Genomic DNA, 14218 nt, shown 5'->3' with positions numbered 1-14218 from the left:
ATTAGGAGTATGCACTGACCACAAGATTTACTTTGGAGCATGACTTCGCATTTTGGAAAACACGCTGCCATGGTTTCAGGCACATTCATAGGTCACCCGATTCAGCTTGGGGAAATATATATCTATGTATTGCAATCGCTTTATTTTGGATAGAAGTAGATAAAACTTGCAGGCACAACAGCCCCTCCAGAGTGGGTAAAGCCTGCAAAATTAGAGGCCCAGAGGCTTTTGTGTTGGTCAACATTAAGAGTTAGATTTTTAAAAAAGGAAACTTCTATAACTCCCCTCCCCTCAGTGTTGGGGCAGGACTGGATGAGTTTTACTGGCAGAGCTACCTCTTCTGAATAAATCCTGCCAAATTTTAGACTGAGAGCTGATGTGATGAATAGGATGGCCTTTACAGTAATAATAATAATAATAATAATAATAGGAATACACTGCTAGACTCACGACAAGCAGTGGGACTAGAACAGCCTCATTCATTTCTTCCATAAATTGGTGTGCAACATAGCCCTCATCTTGCAACCATCCCAATGATGTGCAGGAAGTGTTGTCCCAGGTAATTATTTGGTGAAGAATACAGTGAATCATATTTGGAGGATATTATCCAAAGTGGCCTTTTTTCTCAAGAGCTGAGAGGGCGGGGGTAATTCGGAAACTTTCTCCAGGAGAAAAGTAACCCAGCAACACACCTTCTGAGAAATTTCAGCTCAGCTCGGCATCCACCACAGGTTCTGGTCCCCATCTTCCTCCTCCCCTTTCCCAATTTCATGGTAGTGACTTTCTGAGCTGCAGGGAAGAACCTGTTCTCCTCCTGAGCAGCCTGACCATGGCAATCGAGCAGATGGACTGTGACATTTTCACTATTGTATTGCAAGGGCTCAGGCCATTAATCAGAGGGTGACATGGGAATCACAAGGGAAATGAGGGGGCCCAGGAGTAATTCGCTGCCATTTACCTGTGAGGTTCCTAGCACAGCCCCTACTTTGCTGCAGGCAATAAGCAGTTGCTGTGCCTAATAACTTTCTACACATGGCCCATCAGCCACCGGTGCCAAGAGTCCCTCCCTTGACCGCTGAATGTTGCTTGAACCTGGCAATAGTGGCTTTTCTTTGAGCCCCATCTTCAAGGAAACATGTGTTTTATTTGGTGTAATGCAAAACACTTTTTAAAAATGCAATAATATGTTGTAACAAATAAAAGAATACTTGTGAAGCACAACCCCGGGCGGGGGGGGGAGGAGACACAACTGTGCAATGCTACAAGGTGATGCTCACACTAAGTTTGTACATGAGGCGCTGGTGGAGAATCTTTTTCAGCTTAGGGGCTGCATTCCCTTCCAGGCAACTTTTTGAGGGCCAGAGAAAAAAGTGGGTGGGGTAACATACATAAATGCTGCCTATGTACAGTAAGGTCATTTACTACACACAGATTAGGGCATATGAGGGATGTGGATTGGACGAAAGCATTGTGGCTGAGGAGGTGTGGCCTGTGGGGAGTCCCAGGGGCCAGACTTAAAGGTCAGGAGGGCCACCTTTGACTGCCAGGTCCATAGGTGCCAACTCTAAGGGCTACGGTCCCTTTACCCCCTCAATAAAAAATTTGAAGGGACTGTCCCTCAAAAAATGTTGATACTCATTGCCATTCAAATGGTGCGCACACACTGCGTCATGTGATCACTTATGTGGGGCGGGACTTACTTTGGCCCCTCCAATATTTTGGCCCCTCCAATAGACCCCTACCCAGGTCTGAGGTTGAGACCAAAGTCTTAAAAACTCAAACATAACTTCTGTGGTAAAGCTCTAAGGAAACATTTACATGGAAAACAATTCACTTAAAAAAGAAGAAGTGTACATGCAACAACTGTGAAGCAAAGGATACTGTGGCCGGCTTGTTGGTGATAGCCAAATCATTAAATTAAGAAATACAGTTACATGTAAAAAGCAGGTCTATGTGGGATGCAAACTTCTGAGAAATGTTGCTCGTCCGATCACTGATCGGTGACTGCAAATCCAGTCAGATGTTTCACATTCCCTTGGAATATCCCACTTGGGATACTTTGGCAACATCTCTTCAATAAGAAGTGAAGCTGCTGGCATTTCCATTTGTCAAGTTTTGGCTCCCAATCAAAGATGGCATTCCTTAGATCTTGGGGAGGGGAGTACATCTCATGCCTACTAAGAATGAACTTCAATGCACATATTAAAATGTTTGGAGGCTGTGTCCTGCCTATCTTGAATGGCAAAGCTTGTTTTGAACTAGAAAAGAAAGGACAAACCCAGAGTGTGACTTGGATCCTAAAACAAATGAACAAAAGGAAAGTTTGCTTTCCCTCCTTCACATATGCACCCCAAAAAAACTCTCAGCTGTGGGTGAAAGGTAGCATCCTGAACAAGGTGGAACAAGGTGTGTGTGGAGTAGGCTGGCCAGTTACGCATGGCTTAAAAATAGGATTTGCATCACTAAAAAAGAGGACATGGATTTGCATAACATTTGCATGTGGTACTTTGTATGCATAGGCATACATTTAGAAAGCGTGTTCTCCCTAACAGAGAGCACGTGTTGCGGTTGGGGGAACAGGCCACCCTGTCATGACTAGGCAAATTTGGTGGAACCCTAGCCTTTAAGAGGTTAATTGGGTTGCTGGGGAATTTTGATTGTTGCCAATTTGGAGGAGGGGTCAGAGGCTTTAAATACAGAGGCCAGGCGATGGGACGTCCTCTTGGCCGTTTTGCACCGGATCACATGGAGCACTTGGACAATCTTCTCATTGTCTGGTTTAGCAGCTGTCCGCATCTGGATGGTGGGGCACAGCATCATGCATTGGGCTGGCATCAGTGCACGGCAGTCCGGATTGGGACTGGGTCTCGGCCTTCCTCCACATGTGCAGTTGCCTTGACTGTCCAGACGGGGAATGCGCCGGCCAGAATTCCTGCCACTGATTCGGAGGCAGGTGCTGCTGGAAGGGCTGCCCACTGCTGTTGGGGTGCAGCTGGGTGAGAACGACCTGGTGGCCATGGACTGTTTTTTTGCTACGTGCTGCGATTTTGGGTGACCTGGAGACGCTGCGGGCAATGGTGCCAACAGCAAAAATATTTTGGTCAAGGCTGCTACAAAGGCGTTCTTGGAGGGGCAGTCGTTGCCCAGCCGCCACTGAGAGAGCCAGAAAACGCATCAACTCCGCAGTGTCGAAAAAGATCTTGGAGCTGGGTGGAGATGTGATTTTTCATCCTGAGATTTCCTCTCAGAGGCCATCCTTTTTCCGAGCCAATGGCGTGCCCCTTGCTGCTTCAGGGAATGAGGCTTGGATAGGTGCGGTGGCCGCCAAGCTGAGGTCTTGGCTGGGGCTGTGAGTGGTTTGGCGGTGAGCTGAGGGCTCCATGGCGGTTAGGCATTGGTTAAATTGGTGCTTGGAGGGGTAAGGTGCCTATCCCTCCAAATGATGCGGAAAGGGAATTCCGTTAAAGGAATCCAGGGGCTTGCCATTCTTTCGTCCTTGTCCGTGGAGCCGGACTTGGGCCGTGCAAGCCCCACCGGAACATGAGGGTGAGAAGTGTTGGACTGATTCCCAGCTTCATTTCTCCACAATACTTGTTTCCCACGCTGGCTTCCGGTGGTGTCCGGAAGGGACCAGCTCTGTCCTTGGGGGGCAAGGACAGATAGTCATAACCAATGCCTAAGCAACCACTCACATTTTTTGTATTTGAATAAAGTTGTGGCCAAAATTATGCCAAAACCTTAAACAAAAATTGAAGTGTGCAGTGTGAATTATTTTTGGGGGTGGCACTGTGGGACTCAACACGCAAATAATAACTAACATTTAAATTTTCCCTGTTTATGGCTCATTATCTCTAAGCAAGCTTGGCAACCAATAGAGAATGCCTTCAAATAGATGACTGTACTCCAAAAGCCCTTCAAAGTAGAGGACTCTCCTCTGTTAAGTAGGACACATGGCCACCCTAGGTTGGAGGTGAAGGGGACAGGAAACCTTTTCCCCCCTTAACATCTAAATTCTTATGATGCCAAGTATTCACTTAAACTGAAGGAGCCCAACCCCTGTTGGTTTTCAAAACCAGGAAGTGAGTAAATCAATCAACATGTGAGGAAAGTCTCAGTGGTAGCGCATCTTCTTTGCATGGAAAGGGTCCCAGGTTCAATCATTGACATGACCAAGTAGGGGTGGGACAGACCCCCTGCCTGAAACCCTGGCAGTCAGTGTAGATCAGATTTCTCAACCTTGGGTTCCTAGATGCATTTGGACTACAGCTCCCATCATTCCTAGCCAGCATGGCCAGTGGTCGGGGATGGTGGGCGTTGTAGTTTAAGAACATCTGGTGACCCAAGGTTGAGAAATACTGATGCAGACAATACTAAACTGGATGGATAAACAGTCTGGTTCAGTACAAGACAGCTTCCCATGTTCCTACAATCTTTTCCCGAAAGTAAGACATCCCCAAAAAATAAGACCTACTTCCAGTTTTGCCTCTCGATGTAATATAAGGCATCCCCCCAAAACATAAGACCTCCCCGATAATAAGGTCTCCCCGAACATAAAGGCCTCCCCAGAATATAAGGCCCCCAAAGCTACCGTAAGGTGTCTGACTCCTCTGGACTGTAGCGGCGGGCACCGCCGCACAGCTCACTGATTGGCTGCAGTGCAGCCGGAGCTGTTCAGGCAGTGGGAGGTCTCTTTAAATCAGAGAGCCCGCACCGCTGCCAGGACAAGCTGCCGCCTGCTGCTCGCTCTGCCCTGATGGAGTCTGGCTGACTCACAATTACCGTCTTTCCCCCAAAGGAAGACATCCCCCGAAAATAAGACCTAGCGCACCTTTGGGAGCAAAAATTAATATAAGACACTGTCTTATTTTTATATGCCTGTTGTCTTTGTCCATGGAGTTTTCTTGGCAGGGATACTGGTGTGGCTTGCCGGTTCCTGCTCCAGGTGAATCACGTTTGGTCAAAACTCTCCACTATGACCTGTCCACCTATCACCTGTGGCCCTGCACAGCATAGCTCATAGCTTCTCAGAGTTATTCAAGCCCCTTCGCCACGGCAAGGCAGTGATCCATGAAGGGGCTGATCGCCGAACAATTGATGCTTTTGAATTATGGTGCTGGAGGAAACTCTTGAGAGTACCATGGACTGCAAGAAGATCAAACCTATCCATTCTGAAGGAAATCAGCCCTGAGTGCTCACTGGAAGGACAGATCTGGAAGCTCCAGTACTTTGACCACCTCATGAGAAGAGAAGACTCCCTGGAAAAGACCGTGATGTTGGGAAAGATTGAGGGCACAAGGAGAAGGGGGCGACAGAGGATGAGATGGTTAGACAGTGTTCTCAAAGCTACCAGCATGAGTTTGACCAAACTGCGGGAGGCAGTGGAAGACAGGAGTGCCTGGTGTGCTCTGGTCCATGGGGTCACGAAGAGTCGGACACGACTAAATGACTAAACAACAACTGTCTTATTTTCGGGAAAACAGGGTATGCCACTCCTTTAGTCATGCTTGGTTACAATATAGGGGCTGCACACAGGTAATGTTCATTTGAGTGTTACTAGTATGCCAGAGTTTCATCTGTGAGTCATGTGAGTCCCAGCATTTATGCCCAGAAGCAAGAAAATTTCAGACACTCTGCTTGCAAACAACACCATGGCCATCCAGTCCACACATCTGGTAAAACCCAATGCAGAAAGAGGTGTGTTGGAGGGGGGACATCAGAGGCATCAATGTGGGGCTTCCTGAAATGCAGTTAGGAGAGCTTCCTCCAGGCACAGTGGCTTGAAAATTTACTTCTCTTCTGAAGTCCAAATAGGGACTAAAAAACACCAGTTGGTGCTATTGATTTCCCGTCTTCCAAACGCATGTGCCACCTTAATTGTGATTTGTGTGATAGTTCAGGGGCTGAAAGCTTTCGCTTATCTCAACCTGGTTAAACAACTTTAAATAATAACAGGTCAATATATCTGTCCATTGGCCCGGCACATCTGCCCTCCAGCTTCAGTGGAGGGACAGCTTTAATCTGCCAAAGCTTGAGTCTTACTTACAGGGAAGACGCAACAGAACAGTTACAAGCCTCCAAGGCTGCTCTCTCACTCCTGGAGGCTTGCAGGAGTCAGAATCTGAGTTCCCTCAACCCACCAGAGATCACCTGCACTCAGAAGTAACTGGAAACAGATGATAGACCAGAGCCTCTGTCAACTACAGTGAGCTCCTAAGAGAAGAATTGTAGCAACTCACTTCAAATTCAAAATACACACTCCAAATCCATCTCCATCCAACTAGCAAAGGAAAGATTCAAGATGGTGCAGTCACTGAGAGTGAGGAGAAGACAGTGATAGCATGGGTGCTAGCCAATAGGCTCCCATGACACAGTTAAGTACGAGTGTGGGGACGGAGATAGAGCAAGGAAAGATTACTTGCTTTCCTCAGCAAACACCCAACAACCTCCATGTCCCCACACCCCTGGCAAACCTTGCATGGCTTTGTTACTGGAGAAGAGAGAAGGAAGGCAATTCCATGACATTTGAAGCGTGACTTTTCAAAATGTTATGTCGTGGCTATGCCAAAGCTACACGAGAGCTGCACATGTCCCTTACTTAAATCCAAAATTATTTAGTGGATTTAACACAATTAAATGCTGTAGGTTAAGAGTAGAGCATCTGCTTTGCATGTGGAAGGTCCCGGGTTTGATCTTTCACATTCTCCAGGTGTCTCCTGTCTGAAATCAGCTGCCAGTCACTGTACAGAATACCAAGCTTGATGGACCAAGGCACTGATTCAGTGTAAGGCAGCGTCCTATGATCCTAAGCATTAGAAGAGACTCTGTCACACACACCCAATTTTTGGAGAGGGGTTATTTGAGGCAGTTCAGAGCATTTTCATTACCTGTTTAATATTGCACAAAGTGGTAGATTCCAAACACACTCTCTCTGTAATCTCCTTTCTCAACTTTAGCCAAAGGGTTTATCTTTCTTTCAGTTCCGTTCTATTGCTCCTCTTCCACCAATCAATGGCGATTTCATTAGCTCACAATCACTGTCTAATTAACTCTGCATTCAATCACCACCACTAAACGGTGTGGTCAGGAGCACCAAAGCTCGAGTCTGTGCTAACCTCAGATCTTTTGAAATGAGAAGAGCTAGGGATGAGGAGAAAACAACAAAACAAATTTACAAGAGATTCTGGGACACAGAAGAACCTAATCAGTGGCCTGCTAGTGGTCTATCTAGTGCAGAATCCTGTTCTCATATTGACCACTCAGATACCTGTGGCAAACCAGCAAGCAGGACAATAGCACAAGAGCACTCTACTCTCCTGAAGGTCCAAAGAACTGGTTTTCAGAAATATTATTGCCTCTGACTATGGAGATAGGGCATAGCCATTTTGGCTTGTACCCATTGATAGCCTCATTTTCCACGAATTTGCCCACTTCTATTTTCAAGCCAACTTTTTGGTTCACTTTAAGAGGGGAACCAGGGAACACCCCACCTTATTCAAGCACCAAAATAGGGGGAGACAGTCTATGGCAGAAGATAAGAAAAGGAGAAAGTGGTTGCCTTTTTTAATTAATTAGAACCTCTATATATGGAGCCAGGGTAACCTCTGAAGACAGACACTGGGAGTAAAAAGCTGAAACCCACAACCTCTTCCTTCTGGGGGCCCAGAGGCGCAAGCAACTGATCATGGCTGGAAAGAGAAGAGAGGATTTAATGGGTCTTTTACCTGATCCAGCAAGGTGGTTCTTACGTATTCCTAGCTGCAGCAATGCGAGCATCTCTTTGCAGCCAAAGGAGATTTATACTAAAGAGGAGGTGGCTGACATGTAATTCCAAAATCGCTTTCCGTCCTGGTGTTGTCAAAGGGAACAGTCAGAAGCAAGAGGCTTGAGTCTGCAGCCATCAATCCTTGCTTATCTACAGAGCCATGCCGTAAACCCCATTGATCATAATTTCTCCAGTTTATTTTCTCTCCATAATAATCGAGGAGCCAGAGAAAATGGCAAGAATCTCTCTCACTTGCACACTATCTCTCTGATACACAGAGTCAAAATGGGCAAAGGGATGCATCCACAGGACACTTAAGAGCCAGGCTCCCAGTATCAACTTCTGGGTCAGTAGCAGGGATGGAGCAGGAATTCACCAAACACAGACTCCAAAAAGACTCACCTGATCCCTTCTTGAAAGATCATGTCCTGGATGTGATCCATGGTCCACTTCAGAAACTGCAAGATGGAGGATTCTACTGGTAGTGGGATTGAAGACATTGTGTAATCCTCAAACCACCTATTAAGGGCTTGTTGCTTTTGTTTTGGTCCCATTTAACTAGCATGTTTCCAGGTGAATGTGATCTAAACTGATTGACTGATTGAAAAACATTGCAGCTGTGGCAATATACAAGTTCTGTGTGTGGTGCTCAGTATGCAGTGACTCCTCCAGACATATCTATTTGTTGCTGGCCACATTCACACCATAAACTTCAAGCGGTTTCATGCCACTTTAAACAGTCATGGCTTTCCCCCAAAGAATTATGTGCAGTGTAGTTCATTAAGAGTGCTGAAAGGTGTTGGGATCTCCCAATTCCCCTGCCAGAGCTACAAACCTCAGTGGCTTAACAGTCAATCCCCCTTCATAGGAAACTCTGGGAATTGTAGCTCTGGGAGAGGGTCTCCTAACATTTCCCAGCACACTTAACAAACCACAGTTCCCAATATTACTATTATTTTGCTAGAAATCATTGCTGTTTAAAGTGGCGTCATAGTACTTTAAAGGTAGGATGTGAATATGTTCTCTGTGGTGGCATGTGTGAGTCGCACCATGAGCAAGCACATTTTGGAGGTGTGGGTGGGGACCCAGTGTGTGGTACACTTGCTGCTCTGATGCAGAAAGTTGAGTTGGTATTCAGGGTTCCTCCTGCGGGCTTTGCACATCTCTGTGTAATATTCCATGCTGCAGAAGCTAAGACCCTATTGTACCGCAGAGCTCTTACCTTGATCAGAAAACAAAAGCACTAACACACATTCCTATATCCCAGTTCTTTTTGATATTATGCAAATCCACAAAGTAGATCCCACAGTCCATAAGAGCCTGCAACTTGTGGCTTTCACTGCTAACTTAAGATTTGGTTTTATTAAAGAGCTAACACCATGGAGCGGTTTAGACTTCAGCGCTGGAGTATTTTCCTGCAAAGCAAATCCTGTACAGTAGTCCCTGCTTCAAGAGAAGCCAAGCGAGTCCCTAAGCTACTTTTAAATATCGTTCTTTATAGAAAAGGAAGCAGTCAGACGCTTACATTCCTTTAAGGGAATTGCAATCACAATGCAACAAAAATGTGGAAAGGTCATTTCCCCACCCCACAATGAAATACAGTGGTGCCTCGCAAGACGAAAATAATTCGTTCCGCGAGTCTTTTCATCTTGCGATGTTTTTCGTCTTGCGAAGCACGGTCCGTCGCAACTGCGCCTCTTCAAGCGGCTTTAAGAAAAAAACACAAGACGTTTTCATCTTGCGAAGCAAGCCCATAGGGAAATCGTCTAGCGAAGCAACGCAAAACCGAAAAACCCTTTCGTCTAGCGAGTTTTTCGTCTTGCGAGGCACCACTGTATAGCTCTGGAAATGGTTACATTTATGATCCTCAGTTTTGCAGGAACCCCATTACAGGCACATAAGCACACGAAACACCAAGGCCAGCAATGCCTCGTGGAACTCAAAAACCACATAACTTTTTGCACATAGTGCCTGCAATGGCTTTATTTACATTAAGGCAAATGCAAGTTAGAATTTGAACCCCAAAATATGGGGATGGGGAAGAGAAGGGGGTGTCAGATGCTGAACTTTTGGTACCGCCCCAATTCATGTTTGGAATTGACCATAGGACACATTTGCATTGAGTTCTGGGCTATCTCCCAAGGCCCACATGCCATGGGTTGTTGAGTGTAGTGATTTAATTTACTGAAATGGGGAATGCTTAAATGCATTACTGTATGTTTAATTCTGGAATGTTCCCCAGTAACTCTTGTGTGATTGGTTAACTCTGGGCACATGGGAGGTATCTCATTTCATTCTCCATTTAGTTTTGTGAGTGACTTGACTAATGGTTGCATCTCCACAAACACTGAAGATGAGACCATGTTAGATGCAATAGAGGAGACAAGTGCTAATGTTTTTGTGTGAATGTATGTGACAGAGAGAAGTAAAGGAGTTGATGTTCTCCCAAAGAAGCAGTAAGGAGAAGTCTGCTGAAAGGAGAATGTGGAAACCCTCTCAGAAAGAACTGCATAGCCTAGCTGGATAAGGTACCCAAGAAGGCTGAGTGCAAATACAGTATTGGAAAGAGAGAAAGACACAGTTTGTTTGAACGTTTAAGAAAGAAGCTGTAATCTTCAACTAAGAAAAAATAAGCCCATGCTTGGATAAGCATGTGAATGTAAATACTTTGTATATATTCTTCTTTAGCTAGATGTTCTGCAAATAAAAGCTTTTTGAATATTTTAACAAGTGTTTGGACATTGCTTTAATTTAGAGAGTATTGCACATAATTTGGCTTCCTTGCTGCAATTTAGCTACTCTGCCAATGAGTGGGTGGGCCAGGGGCAAAAGTGGGTGGAATAACAAATGCAAATTTGACACACACACACCTTGCCACTTGCATGCTGCAGTCTGGTTCTGCCACACCAGAGAACTAGCCCAGTAACTCTGGATTAATAATATTGTGGACTTTGGTTGGCACAGTCAAACACTATGTTATCCTAACTTGTGGTACCACCACCAGCACCTGGTATTACAGGTTGCACTTGTTTACAGTGTCACAAGTAGACCAAAAGGCAAGAATGATATCAAGAGCAGATGTTATTTGTTTGGTACAGTGACCCTGCATGACTTGTAGGAATTGGTGTGCATGCAAAGGTCATCGGGTGTCCAACGCTGTTTACAATTATTTCTGAATATCCTTTTTTTAAAAAAATAAGTAAGAGGATGGCTTAGATTCTCTCTGAAAAGCTGTATTATCAAAGTTGCCTTACTGGGAGGCGAATGACTCTAGGTGTGGCCTGAACTCAGAAAGTTGGGGGTTGGGTAAATTAGTTACTCAGGCAATAAACTAGAAAGATCACAGTAGCTAAAAGTAGGGGCTGTTTCTCTCTCTTTCTGAAAGAGGGAGAAAATCATGCTGCTTTTCTCTCTTTAATAGGTGACCACTTTGTTTAAAAAGCATGAAATTGCCACTTTGCCTCTCCAAGGTACTGGTTACTGGGGAGAAGGTGATTATTACATCAGAAGCAATGTGACTCAACAAGCCCAGAAACGCTACTCAAAAATGATCAAGCAGGCACTTCACTGATTTCTTTGCATTTGTCAAGTTTGGGCATCTCTTAAAAAGTATACCACCAGGAATGCTTTCCTGCAGCTATCTGAAAACCACTTTGGTCAAATCTACACATCACATTTTCTGGAGGTGTACACTTTAAAATCTTGAGCGTACAGCTAAATATACCATGTGCACATTTGGAGATGCCAAAGAGCTAAAAGGGATGCTTGCAGCTCACACTTGAATGTCAGTGCAGAGGCAAGCCCAGGTTTGATGCTGCTTAGGGTGGCGCTGTGGGTTAAACCACAGAGCCTAGGACTTGCTGATCAGAAGGTCGGCAGTTCGAATCCCCGCAACGGGGTGAGCTCCCGTTGCTCGGTCCCTGCTCCTGCCAACCTAGCAGTTCGAAAGCACATCAGAGTGCAAGTAGATAAATAGGTACCGCTCCGGGGGGAAGGTAAACAGTGTTTCCGTGCGCTGCTCTGGTTTGCCAGAAGTGGCTTAGTCATGCTGGCCACATGACCCGAAAGCTATACGCCGGCTCCCTCGGCCAATAAAGCGAGATGAGCACCGCAACCCCAGAATCGGCCACGACTGGACCTAATGGTCAGGGGTCCCTTTACCTTTACCTAATTTGTGGAGTTGCCAAACCTTCATCCTATTGGGGCTACTCAATATTGAGTCACACCAGCATGTCATATCACTCGGTTTGTGTGCATAAACTAGTTGTATTAGGATTGCTAATGTCTTTCTGGTAGGAGTCTCTTGATGTTCAAAAGCCCCACAATGGGCAGAAATTTGACAGGTTGAAATGCCTCCCTTCCAGAACTGCTGCCGCATGATGGAACCAACAACAACCACCTGCAGTCCTGGTGAATATCTGTCTGCCATCTAACTGTAAATGGCACAATGATGCTGAAACAGGAAGAGAAAGCATACTGTCTTGGAAAGGATTGTCTTTGAGGGTGGTACCATGTGGCCTGAAAGCTCACTGCATGGTGGTTGACCTGCATCAGCTAGGCCAGTCTGCTCCCTGCCATTGTGCTAACTTTGCACACAATTATTGAACAGGGGAGTGACAAATCAAATCTGCAATCCCTTGCCTGTACTATGAAGTCCAGCAACATGCATGTATTATCAAGGCCTGCTGACCACACACTGCTGACAGACCCAACATGCATGCTATCAACTGTAGTTGTTAGAGCATCAGATTAGGAACTGGGAGATCAGGGTTCAAATCCCTACTCAGCCATGAAGCTCACTGGGTGATCTTGGGCCAGTTACTGCCTCTCAGTCTAACTTACCTCACAGGGTTTTTGTAGAATAAAATGGGGAGGGGAGAAACGTTTATGTGACCCTTGATTCCTTAGATGAATGGTGTGTTATAAAGATAATTAATAACACATTCACTGTGGCGGGGAAAGGGGTGCTTGCTAGAAAAAATGGGGGGGACGACTGGATATTACCTGCACACTGTCAGACTGTGAAGGGGTCGGAGCACGTTTCTGAGAAAACAATGTGGTGAGTCATCCAAACCTATTTTGCTGGCACCTACAATCTTCAATTTCATCAAGGCTTTTCTGATATGTTATATTAAGTGATTAATGTGTTAATAAAATGTATAGGTTAAAGAATAAAAGATGTTGGAAATGTGGTGAAGCAGAAGGCAACTTTTATCACATGTGGTGGTCATGTAATAAAGTGAAAGGCTTTTGGGAACTAATTTATAACAAGCTTAAAAAAATAATTAAATACACTTTTCCCAAAAGACCTGAAGCCTTTCTGCTAGGAATGATGGGTAAAGAAATCAGAAAAGAAGATAAGAACATATTTCTTTATGCCACCACAGCTGCAAGAATTATGTTGGCACAAAACTGGAAAACGGAAACCATACCCAGTATAAAGGATTGGCAGGTCAAAATGGTAAACTATGCCGAGCTTGCTAGACTAACAGGTAGAATACAAGACCAAGATGAACAGAAATTTCAAAAAAAATAAAATGGAATAAATATTGGAATTATATCGGAACCAATTTGTAGAGGAAACTGGCGGGGTTGGAATAAATCTAACAGTGTGTGATTAACTTTTAAGAATAAAAACAAAATACGTGATTGTGGAATTTATTTGATACTTACCAAAAGAGTGGAGGGGAGTCCAGGGCTCGGCAGAGCCCGAAATATTATGATTTTCTTTTTCTTTTTATGATTTTTTGTATAATTTGGGGAAGGGAAATAATAAATTATGTAAATATGTACTTATATGTATACTGATATGTTTAGCGGTATGTTTATTTGTATATTTTCTTTGTGTAATTTGAATAAAAATGTACTGGGGAAAAAAAGATTAATGTGTTAATACTCATCCTGATCCACACTCCCCACCTGTAGCACCTCAGAAGAGCACAGGGTTCTCCCACCGCCACATAAGGCTGTGACTAACCAGACTGTAGGCATGTCTCAAGAGGCACATGCACATCATGTGTACCAAGCCTGAAGATGCAGGGTTATACCTGGTGACGTAGACTATTATCATTTGAAAGCAAAATTTTGCCAGTTGGCAAGAACCACAACAGATTCTGCATTACACAGAACAACCAGGCATCTGACTCATCGACAATGCCAAACGATCAAGGAGCAAAAATGTAAGAAGAATCCTGCTGGGTCAGGCCAAAAGCAGACCCAGCACATCATTCTGCTCCCACAGTGTCAAACCAATAGTCATAGGAAGGCTGTGAGGACATGAGCGCAAGTACCCCATTGCTCTCAATTAGGTATGTGGGAGAAACTTGATTCAGTTTGCATTTAGAGGAGAACTAATTCACACTTTGCCAGGCTGTTTGAAAACCAAAGAAAGCCATCCTGTGAAATTCTCCACATTTTGCAATGCAATTTCTCCAGCCAGGTAATGAGTTCAAAATT

Source organism: Podarcis vaucheri, assembly GCF_965113315.1.
Source record: "Podarcis vaucheri genome assembly, chromosome: 15".
Lineage (NCBI taxonomy): Eukaryota > Metazoa > Chordata > Lepidosauria > Squamata > Lacertidae > Podarcis > Podarcis vaucheri.
Note: the sequence above shows the minus strand (reverse complement) of the source record.